The following is a 12,343-nucleotide window of genomic DNA, read 5'->3' on the forward strand; positions in this document are numbered from 1 at the left end:
CTGTTTGTTCAGTGCTTTAACCTCATAAATGCAAGCCATCAAAAGGACAATAGTTAGGCATAATCAATTGTTAGGCTACTGTCAATCCATCATTGCCTCAACAACACCCTGTTATGGGACTGATATCTGCCACACTGACATATTAATGATGTTGCATTATAGGCTACTGTAACAAGGCAGTTGGGAGCTCGTTAAGCCTACCAACAACCTTGCTGTTGTTACAGAGCTCATCCACCTGTGCCAAACTGGTCCAGACCGCTTGGCTGAAGATGTAGTGCGCAAAGCGCTTTGAAAATAAAATATTGGCTGAAGGGAAGTCATCGACTGCAACTGGATTTGTACATCGCTGCTCTATAGCCGAGCCCACATAAGTGATAAAGAAGAACCCATACCCATTCACTAGACTGGAGTAAACAGGGCAAGCCCAATGTACATCATCACCGCGTCGGTCAAAGTGCGCGCAGATGACAGTTCGAGGCGGTGCTTTCAGGCTATGCTTTATTGCTCGGGAGGGGGACATTGCTGAGTCGGGCGTGGGAGTCAGGCAATCTTTCCTATTCTATCTGGGTAAATGAAAGCTGACAACTAGACCACTTTATTGCAGCGTCCACCACAGACTGTCTCGGGCGTCTTGCTGCGTCTAAAACTTTGAATTGTGCCCCCTCGCCGAGGAGCACTGCAACCCGCTCGAAGAACGACGGACGGACGGACAACGCTCATCATCGCGAAATATAGGTAATTGACGCTCAAAACATCCCTCATTCAGTCACCCTGGCTGAAGTTCAATCAATCGTGTATGGCCGTTTACAACTTTGCCTACATATTGCCTGTGAATGATTCGTTGCGCCGCTGCCAAATATGGGTAAGATACATATTTCAAGAGAGAGATTACACTATCCCTCGCCTCGCCCAACTGATCTCAGTTGGTTCCCTCGGTGGGCAAAACCTAGGCTACTTTTTGAGTGGCAGCCTACTCTGATACTAGGTTACATTTACAGCTTCATGGTCCCAGTGGTACGTTTCTCCCCTTAACCTATAACCTAACCTTTAGACATGCTTGCTAGCCTGGATGTTGCACAGGAAATGTGGCATAGCCTAGGTTAGGCTAACCTACTACTATGATATAGAGGTGTTAAACTGTCACCTCTATATTATGGCTCAATATTGTAGACCAGACCGCTTTCTTTTTCTACCTGTCTGTAGATAATGTTATCCCTCTATGTGATTCCTGATGCAAGGAGCCTTGTATGGATGGAATATGTTGACATCCTTGCAAATATTTGTCAATGCAGGATAATTGGTGGAAAAATACAATTTGTCTATTCAATTTATGTTCTTGTTATGAGAAGAACAAGCCTAGTTGTCACCTAAAACAGCTGACAAACCAACACATTGCTCAGCACACAACATAATCACACTTGCATCATTTAGAATTATGACTACTGCTGCTTGTACCTTCTGTTATATGTTCAACAGGTTTCCTATACCATATTACATCTTTATGGTTAATGAAACCACAAACAGTCAACTTTCAATTTTGTAATTTGTGTATGTATTTTTGTCTAGACATAATCCTATTGCCATTGCAATGGAAAAACAATTTTTATTGTAGTTTTTATTTAAATGTTTTAATAGTTTTTAAAAATTATAAAGCAATTCAAAATATAATATCGAAAAACAAACAGAGTATACAAACCAGTCAGGGGAATAAATACATTCTATAAAAACCTTATACAAATTACAAACATTCAACGTTTTAATAGCTTTTTTGTTGTGAGAAGAAGAAATTGTGTTTATCGTTCAATTTCATTCTCAAAAATAATAAACAGAGTTTTTTGACTGATAAATTTACATGTATGAATTATGGAATTTAGATAAAATAACAATGAGGTTGATTAAGAAAAAAGACTTTGCTATACTTTGTATTTCAGTGTAATTTCAGCATTTTCATTCAAGTTAAGTGAGGTCATCAGTTCTTGTTAAAACGACCATTTCCTGGTTTCCCTCTACACTGAAGGAGAGGAAGACAAAAAAACATTCTGGAAATACTGGCTAGTCTCCTATTCAAGTCATACTTATCAGATCATGCTGCACATGTAAATAATCACAGGAAAACATCGAGAGAGGCATTCCTGGTCAGGTCAACCTATGTTAATAAGCAAAAAGACAATCTCTACAGATTACAGACGCATGAGGAAGTGGGTCACACTGGGAAAGGATCTTCTCTCTGTCTGTTGTTGCAGAGAAATGAAATGAATCTAACCGGGTTCAATAGAGCTAGAGAGAGTGTGTGTGTGTGTTGTCTGTGTGTGTAGGCCCTGCCCCCAACTTATGGTCTATCTGTCACCTGGGGCTGTATGGCAAATGGCCCATGAACACAAGAACACAACTCAAGGGCCAGTCAGCCCTCCCCATGGAGGGGCCAAAATGTTGCTCTTTTTACACCAGGGGTGTCAAACTCAATCCATGGAGGGCCTAGTGTCTGCAGGTTTTTGGTTTCAGTTAAGACCTAGACAACCAGGTGAGGAGAGTTCTTTACAAATTAGTGACCTTAAATCATCAATCAAGTACAAGGGAGGAGTGAAAACCCGCAGACACTCAGCCCTCCGTGGAATTAGTTTGACAAGTGGTCTACAGTATCCAGAGGACTGACTATTGAAATATGTGTTAGATACCAAACATGGATGCTATAGTGTTATTCTATCTGAACGTTGATATCTAAAGAGAACTTTGGTGCCATCTAAATTAATGTAATGATGTTTAATATACAGTACTAGTCAAAAGTTTGGACACCTACTCATTCAAGGGTTGTTCTTAATTTTTTGGACTATTGTCTACATTGTAGAATAATAGTGAAGACATCACCTATGAAATAACACATATGGAATGATGTAGTAACCAAAAAAGTGTTAAACAAATCAAAATATACTTTATATTCTTCAAAGTCGCCACCTTTTGCCTTTGACAGCTTTGCACACTCTTGGCATTCTCTTTACCAGTTTCACCTGGAAGGCATTTCCAACAGTCTTGAAGGAGTTTCCACATATACTGAGCACTTGTTGGCTGTTTTTCCTTCACTCTGCGGTCCAACTCATCCCTAACCATCTCAGTTGGGTTGAGGTCGGATGATTGTGGAGGACAGGTCATCTGATGCAGCACTCCATCACTCTCCTTCTTGGTCAAATAGCCCTTACACAACCTGGAGATGTGTTGGGTCATTGTCCTGTTGAAAAACAAATGATAGTTCCACTAAGCGCAACCTAGTGGAAGCAGAATGCTGTGGTAGCCATGCTGGTTAAGTGTTCCTTGAAGTCTAAATAAATCACAGACAGTGTCACCAGTAAAGCACCCCCACACCATCACGCCTCCTCCTCCATGCTTCATGGTGGGAACCACACATACGGAGATCATCCGTTCACCTACTCTGCGTCTCACAAAGACATGGCAGTTGGAACCAAAAATCGCTAATTTGGACTCATCAGACCAAAGGACAGATTTTCCCCAGAATAATGTCCATTGCTCGTGTTTCTTGACCCAAGCAAGTCTCTTCTCCTCATTGGTGTCCTTTTAGTAGTGGTTTCTTTGCAGCAATTCGACAATGAAGGCCTGATTCACGCAGTCTCCTCTGAACAGTTGATGTTGTGTCTGTTACTTGAACTCTGTGAGGTGCAATCTGAGGTGCAGTTAATTGCTGATTTCTTTGGCTGGTAACTCTAATGAACTTATCCTCTGCAGCAGAGGTTACTCTGGGTCTTCCTTTCCTGTGGTGGTCCTCATGAGAGCCAGTTTCATCATAGCGCTTGATGGTTTTGGCGACTACACTTGAAGAAACGTTAAAAGTTCTTGAAATTTTCCGCATTGACTGACCATGTCTTAAAGTAATGATGGACTGTCATTTCTCTGCTTATTTGAGCTGTTCTTGTCATAATATGGACTTGGTCTTTTACCAAATAGGACTGTCTTCTGTATACCACCCCTACCTGTGACAACAAAACTGATTGGTGACTACCTCATGAAGCTGTCTGAGAGAATGCCAATGGTGTGCAAAGCTGTCATGAAAGCAAAGTGTGGCTACTTTGAAAAATCTCATATAAAATATATTTTGATTTGTTTAACACTTGGTTACTACATGATTCCGTATGTGTTATTTCATAGTTCTGATGTCTTCACTATTATTCTACAATGTAGAACATTTTAAAAATAAAGAAAAACCTTTGAATGAGTAGGTGTGTCCAAACTTTTGACTGGTACTGTATCTCTGTGGTAATTTTTACTCTGTTCAGAGTAAAGATCTCTGTTGTACTCAGCCCACCCACTTAGGTCATCACACCTAGTTGTGATCCCCTTTTCTCAAGAGGATGTTGACCGGTTCTATCTGATTGGATATCTTAGTTGTTTTACTTTTGGTTTGGTCTATGGTTGGTCAACAATTGATTTTGAATATAAACAAGTCTGATCTAGTATAAATGGAATGAAGCTCTTTTGTTCTCTCTTGCCCTGCTATCACCCTACGGCACGTGTCAAACTCATTCCACGGAGGGCCGAGTGTGCGTGTTTCCTCTCCACCCTTGGATTTGATTGATAAATTAAGGTAACTGATTAGTAAGGAACTCCCCTCACCTGGTTGTCTAGGTCTTAATTGAAAGGACAAAAACAAAAACCAGCAGACACTAGGCCCTCCATGGAATGAGTTTGACACCCCTTCCCTCCAGAATAGGTTGTATGAAAATGCTCCTCTTATAGACTGCTTGGCCTGAGCAGGTCTGCTTAGTTCATGCTTTGTCTTGTACCTTTTAAGATCTACATGCCTAGAATTATGCTTTTGCCAGTAATGCCTTGTAACTCATGGTTTCGCCTTGTATTATGGAACTCATTCATCCTACAATCTTAATTAGATACTTGCATTGTTATTCGCTTCTCATGAACATTTCTTGATCTTAGTCAGCTAAATAAAAAAATACTTCATTGCACATTGTTTAACTATAATATTAAATGGCGTGATAGTCAAATTAATGAAATGTAGATTGTTAAATATTAGTTAACCCTGTGTTTGTGTTTTTCCAATTGACAGTGTGATTAGTAAACAATAAAAATACATATAATTTGCTCCCTGTGCACAGATTGTACATTTCAATTGTTTTATAGAGGCAGGTGTACAGTAACAGAGGAGAAAAGGTCCTCCAAACACGTAGCAACGCTCAGAGAGTGAAAGTGGCGTGGTTACAGAAGGGAAGGGTGCACGCTCACAAGTCCAGGCGGGGTGTGTGTTTTGTTTGTATTCAAAGCACCACGGTGTTCCACGGCACTGCCTCTGCCCACAGCCTGTTGCGTATGTTTTTTATGGATGTCAAAAGAGTGATGGGCCATACACTCATTGTTTGGTAGAAATAAAAATTTAAAAGGCAACAAGCTGTGTCTCGCCCACATTTTACAGAAATGTGTGATTCATGCATAGGAGCCAAAGTCTGTTTTTCCACTCAGACAAACCCTGCCTGACATCTGACATTTGTTGTTTACGTCTCAAATATAATTCAATTTCTGTAAATGTAATAACTTAATTAGTTATCTGATCTGACATTAGAAATTGCGCTCAATTCAGATAATGTACAAGAAAGATACTGCCGGTGCAATAGGAAGACTAAACAAGTAAAGGTTGAAGTTCCAGGAACGCAAACTTCATTATCAAGAATTTTCATTCCAGCTCTGTTGTCAACACTCAACAAAAATATATATTTTATTTTGTATGAAACCTGAGAAGTGAACTCATGAGTAAGGGTCCATTTTTAGAGTGAGGGAGTATTCCCCGCTCACAGCATGAGTCACAGTACTAGCATCTGCATGTGGAATGCAATCTAGTCTGTGTGGCCTTTAGTTTAGAGGGGTAGAGCTGAGTAGCGTGGGAGGAGAGGCGTGGGCGCAGGGGAACACTCATAGCGGCTGGCTGGCTGGGCTGAGGGCTCCCCCCGCCCTCCCTCCCTGGTCCACTCCACCCGTGAAAATGCGCTGATGGACCGCAGCTGATGTAGGGAAACACTTTCCATAGCAACCAAGCATGCCCTTCCTTCCCTCTGTTAACCTACTTGATGTAATCTCTATAGACCATCTAGGTGGTTTCTATTGAAAAACAACTAGCTATGACAGTATGAGGCACGCTGTCACTGTGCAAAGCAAATGACTGTTTTTCAACCACAAAATTTGAACAAAAGTTTAAGATTGGTTGTTGCTCTCTAGCCTAACTGTTATAAAACAGTAGATTTCCTTGACAAAAGGTGTGGGCGTCTCGACAGCTTGCACGCATGGAAAAAGTGAATCCCCACAGCTATATCTTGAAACTAACCTTGTAAGGATGGACTGCCTATATGTAAACTATAGGTTATATACACTGAATTTAAGAAGGATAATTTGGATACATACTGCACTGCAATATGGTAAACAAAATATATGTAGTTTTATAATCTATACCTGCACAGAAAAAATGAAATGTACACAGATCCTCTCCTGAACTCCCTTATGACTTCATCTGCTTGCGTCACAAAATGCAATGTATATTTCCAAGTACAGATGAATAATCAGTCATGTTGAATTGATTGCTGGAAAATGTACAAAAATAATGGTCTAGCCCAGGAAGGGACAGGTGGCTGCTTGTATACACAGGAGTATAAAGAACACAGGGTCATTCCATTTTATTTCAGCAAGCCATGACATCCACCATCTCAGATCGTTCTGAAATGGTTTCCTTAGTTAAAAACAGATAAGCATTCCTGCAACATTATTTTGTTGAAAGACAATTTTAACTAATTGATTGCACCCAAATTGGCCATTTCAATTTATAGGATTCATATAATATTCAACAAATATAGTACCCAACATCCGATTTGGACCAAACCTATTCTTAACAATGATTAAGATGTGAGGAATCCAGTAAAAATTGTTCAGACACCCCCAAACCCCACACCAAGCCCCACCCAATGTCCAGAATACAGTATCTGTTCTCTGTCTGAAAAGTAGTATAAAGCTGCGGTTTGGAGTATAGTTTATTCATACTATAATGTATTCTCAGTGAATTTGGTGATGTTTTCTTCCCCCTATTCAGAGAAATTAGCCATTGAAGTAACTTGTATTCTTCCCCATAAATTAGTTCCAAAGTACCAGGTTTTGCCCAATAGATACTGTTTTTCCTGCTACTGCCACACCCTTTTATACATTTTTGCTGGTCTCTTGTGTTTACTAAATGATAACAACCTTTTTATTGAAACTTGAAGTAAAAAATAAAAAAAACTTTTGCTCATGATAAAAATAAATGGGGCGGCAAGTAGCCTAGTGGTTGGACTAGTAACCAGAAGGTTGCAAGATCGATTCCCCGTGCTGACAAGGTAAAAATCTGCCGTTCTGCCCCTGAACAAGGCAGTTAACCCACTGTTCCTAGGCCGTCATTGAAAATATGAATTTGTTCTTAACTGACTTGCCTAGTTAAAAAGGTAAAATAAAAAATGGTGTGCTCACAATTCAAGCGAAACCTCCATGAAACAATTCAGTTGGCACTTCTCTTATACTTAATCTGTGTCCAGGAAACGACCCTGTAGGTGTTGTTTATTCCCTTAAAAAAAGTCTGGATTAGACCATTCCTGGTGAACAAGCAAACCATTAGGCTACAGCAGTGCTAATGGTTTCAATGTTATGGTCTCCAACTAAGGGTCTTCGATGGTAAAATTCACAAACACACACTATGTGGTGTTTTGCAGTGGTAATGGTATTGGGTTAGATTTAATGGTAAGTGTCACTAAACACACAACATATAAAGATGTTTTCTAATAATTGTATTTAAAAACGTAAGACTGCCATGCAATGGTTTATAATTGTATTATATTATTAGGGTTGTCACAACAGTCACTAGGCCATTTCTCCATAACATGTTTGGGCTTGTAGGAAGAGTCTTCGTATGAGAATTGCAACATAGAAGCTCTTTGAGAGGTCTATCCCTATTTCTTTGGACTATTCAAGGATGAAGTATTAGTTGCTAAGAGAAGGACAAACTGAATTGCTTTCATGGAGGACTGGCTTGACTTGTTATGACATAATTTATTTTAATCACGAGTAAAAATGTAATCGATTTAATAAACACGAGAACAGCAAAATGGATAATAGGTTAGCAGGAACAATCTACTTCAATGGCTGTCACGATCGTCAGAATAAGCGGACCAAGGCGCAGCGGGATATGAGTACATCTTCTTTTAATAGAGATGACGAAACACGAAAACAAACACTTTTACAAAACAACAAACGACCGTGAAGCTATCAACGAAAGTGCACACACACAAGCTACTAACGTACCACATAGAAAATTACCCACAAACACCTAAAGCCTATGGCTGCCTTAAATATGGCTCCCAATCAGAGACAACAATAACCAGCTGTCTCTGATTGAGAACCAAATCAGGCAACCATAGACTTTCCTAAACACCTACACTGAACACAACCCCATACATACTACAAAACCCCCTAAACAATACACACACCCTAAACTAGACAAAACACACAAACATCCCCCATGTCACACCCTGACCTAACTAAACTAATCAAGAAAATATATATAACAAAGGCCAGGGTTTGACAGTACTCCCCCCCCCAAAGGTGCGGACTCCGGCCGCAAAACCTGACACAGAAGGGGAGGGTCCGGGTGGGCCTTCCTATGGTGGCGGCTCGGGTGCGGGACGTGGACCCCCCTCACCATAGTCACTACCCGCTTTGGTGGCGCCTCTGGAACGGCGAGTCCCGGACTGAATACCATCCCATAGGGCGCCACTGGACGGAGGGGCAGCTCCGGACTGAGGGGCAGCTCCGGACTGAGGGGCAGCTCCGGACTGAGGGGCAGCTCCGGACTGAGGGGCAGCTCCGGACTGAGGGGCAGCTCCGGACTGAGGGGCAGCTCATGACTGAGGGGCAGCTCATGACTGGCAGATGGCTCTGGCGGATCCTGGCTGGCTGACGGCTCTGGCGGATCCTGGCTGGCTGACGGCTCTGGCGGATCCTGGCTGGCTGACGGCTCTGGCGGATCCTGGCTGGCTGACGGCTCTGGCGGATCCTGGCTGGCTGACGGCTCTGGCGGATCCTGGCTGGCTGACGGCTCTGGCGGATCCTGGCTGGCTGACGGCTCTGGCGGATCCTGGCTGGCTGACGGCTCTGGCGGATCCTGGCTGGCTGACGGCTCTGGCGGATCCTGGCTGGCTGACGGCTCTGGCGGATCCTGGCTGGCTGACGGCTCTGGCGGATCCTGGCCTGCTGACGGCTCTGGAGGATCCTGGCTGGCTGGCGGCTCTGGAGGATCCTGGCTGACTGGCGGCTCTGGAGGATCCTGGCTGACTGGCGGCTCTGGAAGATCCTGGCTGACTGGCGGCTCTGGAAGATCCTGGCTGACTGGCGGCTCTGATGGCGCTGGGCAGACGGATGGCTCAGATGGCGCTGGGCAGACGGATGGCTCAGATGGCGCTGGGCAGACGGATGGCTCAGATGGCGCTGGGCAGACGGATGGCTCAGATGGCGCTGGGCAGGCGGATGGCTCAGATGGCGCTGGGCATACCGATGGCTCAGATGGCGCTGGGCATACCGATGGCTCAGATGGCGTTGGGCAGACGGATGGCTCAGATGGCGTTGGGCAGACGGATGGCTCAGATGGCGTTGGGCAGGCAGGCGGCTCAGACGGCGCTGGGCAGACGAGCAGTGCAGGCGGCGTTGGGCAGACGGCCGACTCTGACCTGCTGAGGCGCACAGTAGGCCTGGTGCGTGGTGCCGGAACTGGTGGTACCGGACTGGAGACACGCACCTCAAGGCTAGTGCGGGGAGAAAGAACAGGGCATACTGGACCCTGGAGACGCACATTAGGCCTGGTGCGTGGTGCCGGAACTGGTGGTACCGGACTGGAGACACGCATCTCAGGGCTAGTGCGGGGAGCAGGAACAGGGCTCTGGAGACGCACAGGAGGCTTGGTGCGTGGTGTAGGCACTGGTGGTAATGGGCTGGAGACACGCACCACAGGGCTAGTACGTGGAGGAGGAACAGGGCTCTGGAGACGCACAGGAAGCTTGGTGCGTGGTGTAGGCACTGGTGGTAATGGGCTGGAGACACGCACCTTAAGGCTAGTGCGGGGAGCAGGAACAGTGCGTACAGGGCTCTGGAGACGCACATTAGACCTAGTGCGTGGTACCGGAACTGGTGGTACCGGGCTGGGGACACGCATCTCAGGATGAGTGCAAAAAGTAGGAACAGGACACACCGGGTTGTGAAGGTGTACTGGAGACCTGGTGTGTATAGCCGGCATCAAATCTTCCGGAACTTTTCCACAAGTTTCAGGCTGAGTACGAGGAACTGACACAGGTGGCATCGGACAGCTAACACGCTCCTCAGGGAGAATGCCATGCATACTCTGCCAAACCAACAGCTCTCTCTCTTCACTCTCCTCCAATTTCGTCAACAACTCCTCGAATGTCTCATAATCTCCCCTTCGTTCACTCTCCTCCAATCTGTCCAATAACTCCTCGACCATCTCAGACTCACCCCTCAACTTCGCCGACTGCTCCAAGTGCCCCCCCCCCAATAATTTTTTGGGGCTGTCTCTTGGGCTTCCTACCGTGTCGCCGTGCTGCCTCCATCTCTGCCTTGGGGCGGTGATATTCCCCTGGCTGTGCCCAGGGTCCTCTCCCGTCTAGGATTTCCTCCCACGTCCAGGAGTCTTGACATCGCTGCTGCTGCTTTTTACCCCGCTGCTTGGTCCTGGTTTGGTGGGTAATTCTGTCACGATCGTCAGAATAAGCGGACCAAGGCGCAGCGGGATATGAGTACATCTTCTTTTAATAGAGATGACGAAACACGAAAACAAACACTTTTACAAAACAAAACAACAAACGACCGTGAAGCTATCAACGAAAGTGCACACACACAAGCTACTAACGTACCACATAGACAATTACCCACAAACACCTAAAGCCTATGGCTGCCTTAAATATGGCTCCCAATCAGAGACAACAATAACCAGCTGTCTCTGATTGAGAACCAAATCAGGCAACCATAGACTTTCCTAAACACCTACACTGAACACAACCCCATACATACTACAAAACCCCCTAAACAATACACACACCCTAAACTAGACAAAACACACAAACATCCCCCATGTCACACCCTGACCTAACTAAACTAATCAAGAAAATATATATAACAAAGGCCAGGGTGTGACAATGGCAAATTTTTATGAACTATTTTTATTTTTTTAACCAAATTCACTGAGAATAACATAGTATGATTAAACAATACTCCAAGCTGCAGCTTAGATACTACTTGACCAACATAGAGAACTGATACTGTATACTGGCCATTGGAATGGGCTTCATGTGGAGTTTGGGGGGTTCCATGGGTGGATTTTGACCATTTATTTAGATTCCTCATGACATTGTTAAGAAGAGGTTTGGTACAAATCAGATGTTGGGTACCATATTTATTGAATATTATATGAATCATCTAAATTGAAATTGCCAATTTTTGTGCAATTAGCTTAATTTCTCAGAGTTAAAACATTTTCGGCAAAATAATGTTTCAGGCATGCCCATCTTATCTGTTTCCAACTACAGAAACCATTTCACCACAATCTGAGATGGTGGGTGTCGAAATCCTCTTTCTTGTGCTTTTTGAGGTGGAATGACTCCACGGGCAGATAAGAACCTGCTGAGGTTTCTGTTGTGCCTTGATAGATGGTTGCCTGGATCTCCCCCTTTCAGCTCTACCAATCTACTCCCATGTTCATCACAATCAGCACAATCCTGACCTGTAGGGGTGAGGTAAGGTTAGGATGGGGTGGCTCATGATAGGGGCCAATTTCGACTTAGTGCTTTTTTATATATAGCACATGTTCTGTCTGTTAGTGATTTCCAGTCTGAATGTAAAAATCCTGCATGCAAATATATTATCTGATCAGGATGTAGTGAATCAGATTTGACCCAGGTTACCCTGGCCTAAATCATGTCAGACAAGGGTGGTACATCGTCTGTCCGACATGAGGGAATAGAGACATGCATATGTCAGCGTATTGCTTTGAAGGGCATACAGAACTGCCATCTGCCATGTTGCCACAGGCAAGGCAAGGGAACTCATCTAGAAGTAGCCTCAAACTGGATTTTCCATGTGTTGTTTAGAAGCACTACTTTAGTATGCTCTTTGAGATGTTTTGATTTTCTGCTTTCAAATGAGCAGAAATTAGCAATTCAAATTTTATTTGATAGATTATTTGAACTGTATAGTAAGGCCCTAACTGGAATCCAAAATGTTGCATGATGTGCAGTATAAAATAAGTCCT

The 12,343-nt window shown here is 43.9% G+C and overlaps 1 protein-coding gene across 1 annotated transcript in view; it reads left to right on the forward strand.

Annotated features, from left to right (window-relative positions):
- Positions 1–407: 407 nt before the first annotated feature.
- Positions 408–12,343, forward strand: part of LOC139542402 (diacylglycerol kinase alpha-like) — a 38,610-nt gene continuing 26,674 nt past the window's right edge. The window contains exon 1 of the mRNA XM_071347801.1: positions 408–735. The gene's annotated coding sequence lies outside the window, so the exon portion shown is untranslated. The remainder of the gene's footprint in view (positions 736–12,343) is intronic.

The sequence above is a fragment of the Salvelinus alpinus genome, chromosome 17, assembly GCF_045679555.1.
Source record: "Salvelinus alpinus chromosome 17, SLU_Salpinus.1, whole genome shotgun sequence".
Lineage (NCBI taxonomy): Eukaryota > Metazoa > Chordata > Actinopteri > Salmoniformes > Salmonidae > Salvelinus > Salvelinus alpinus.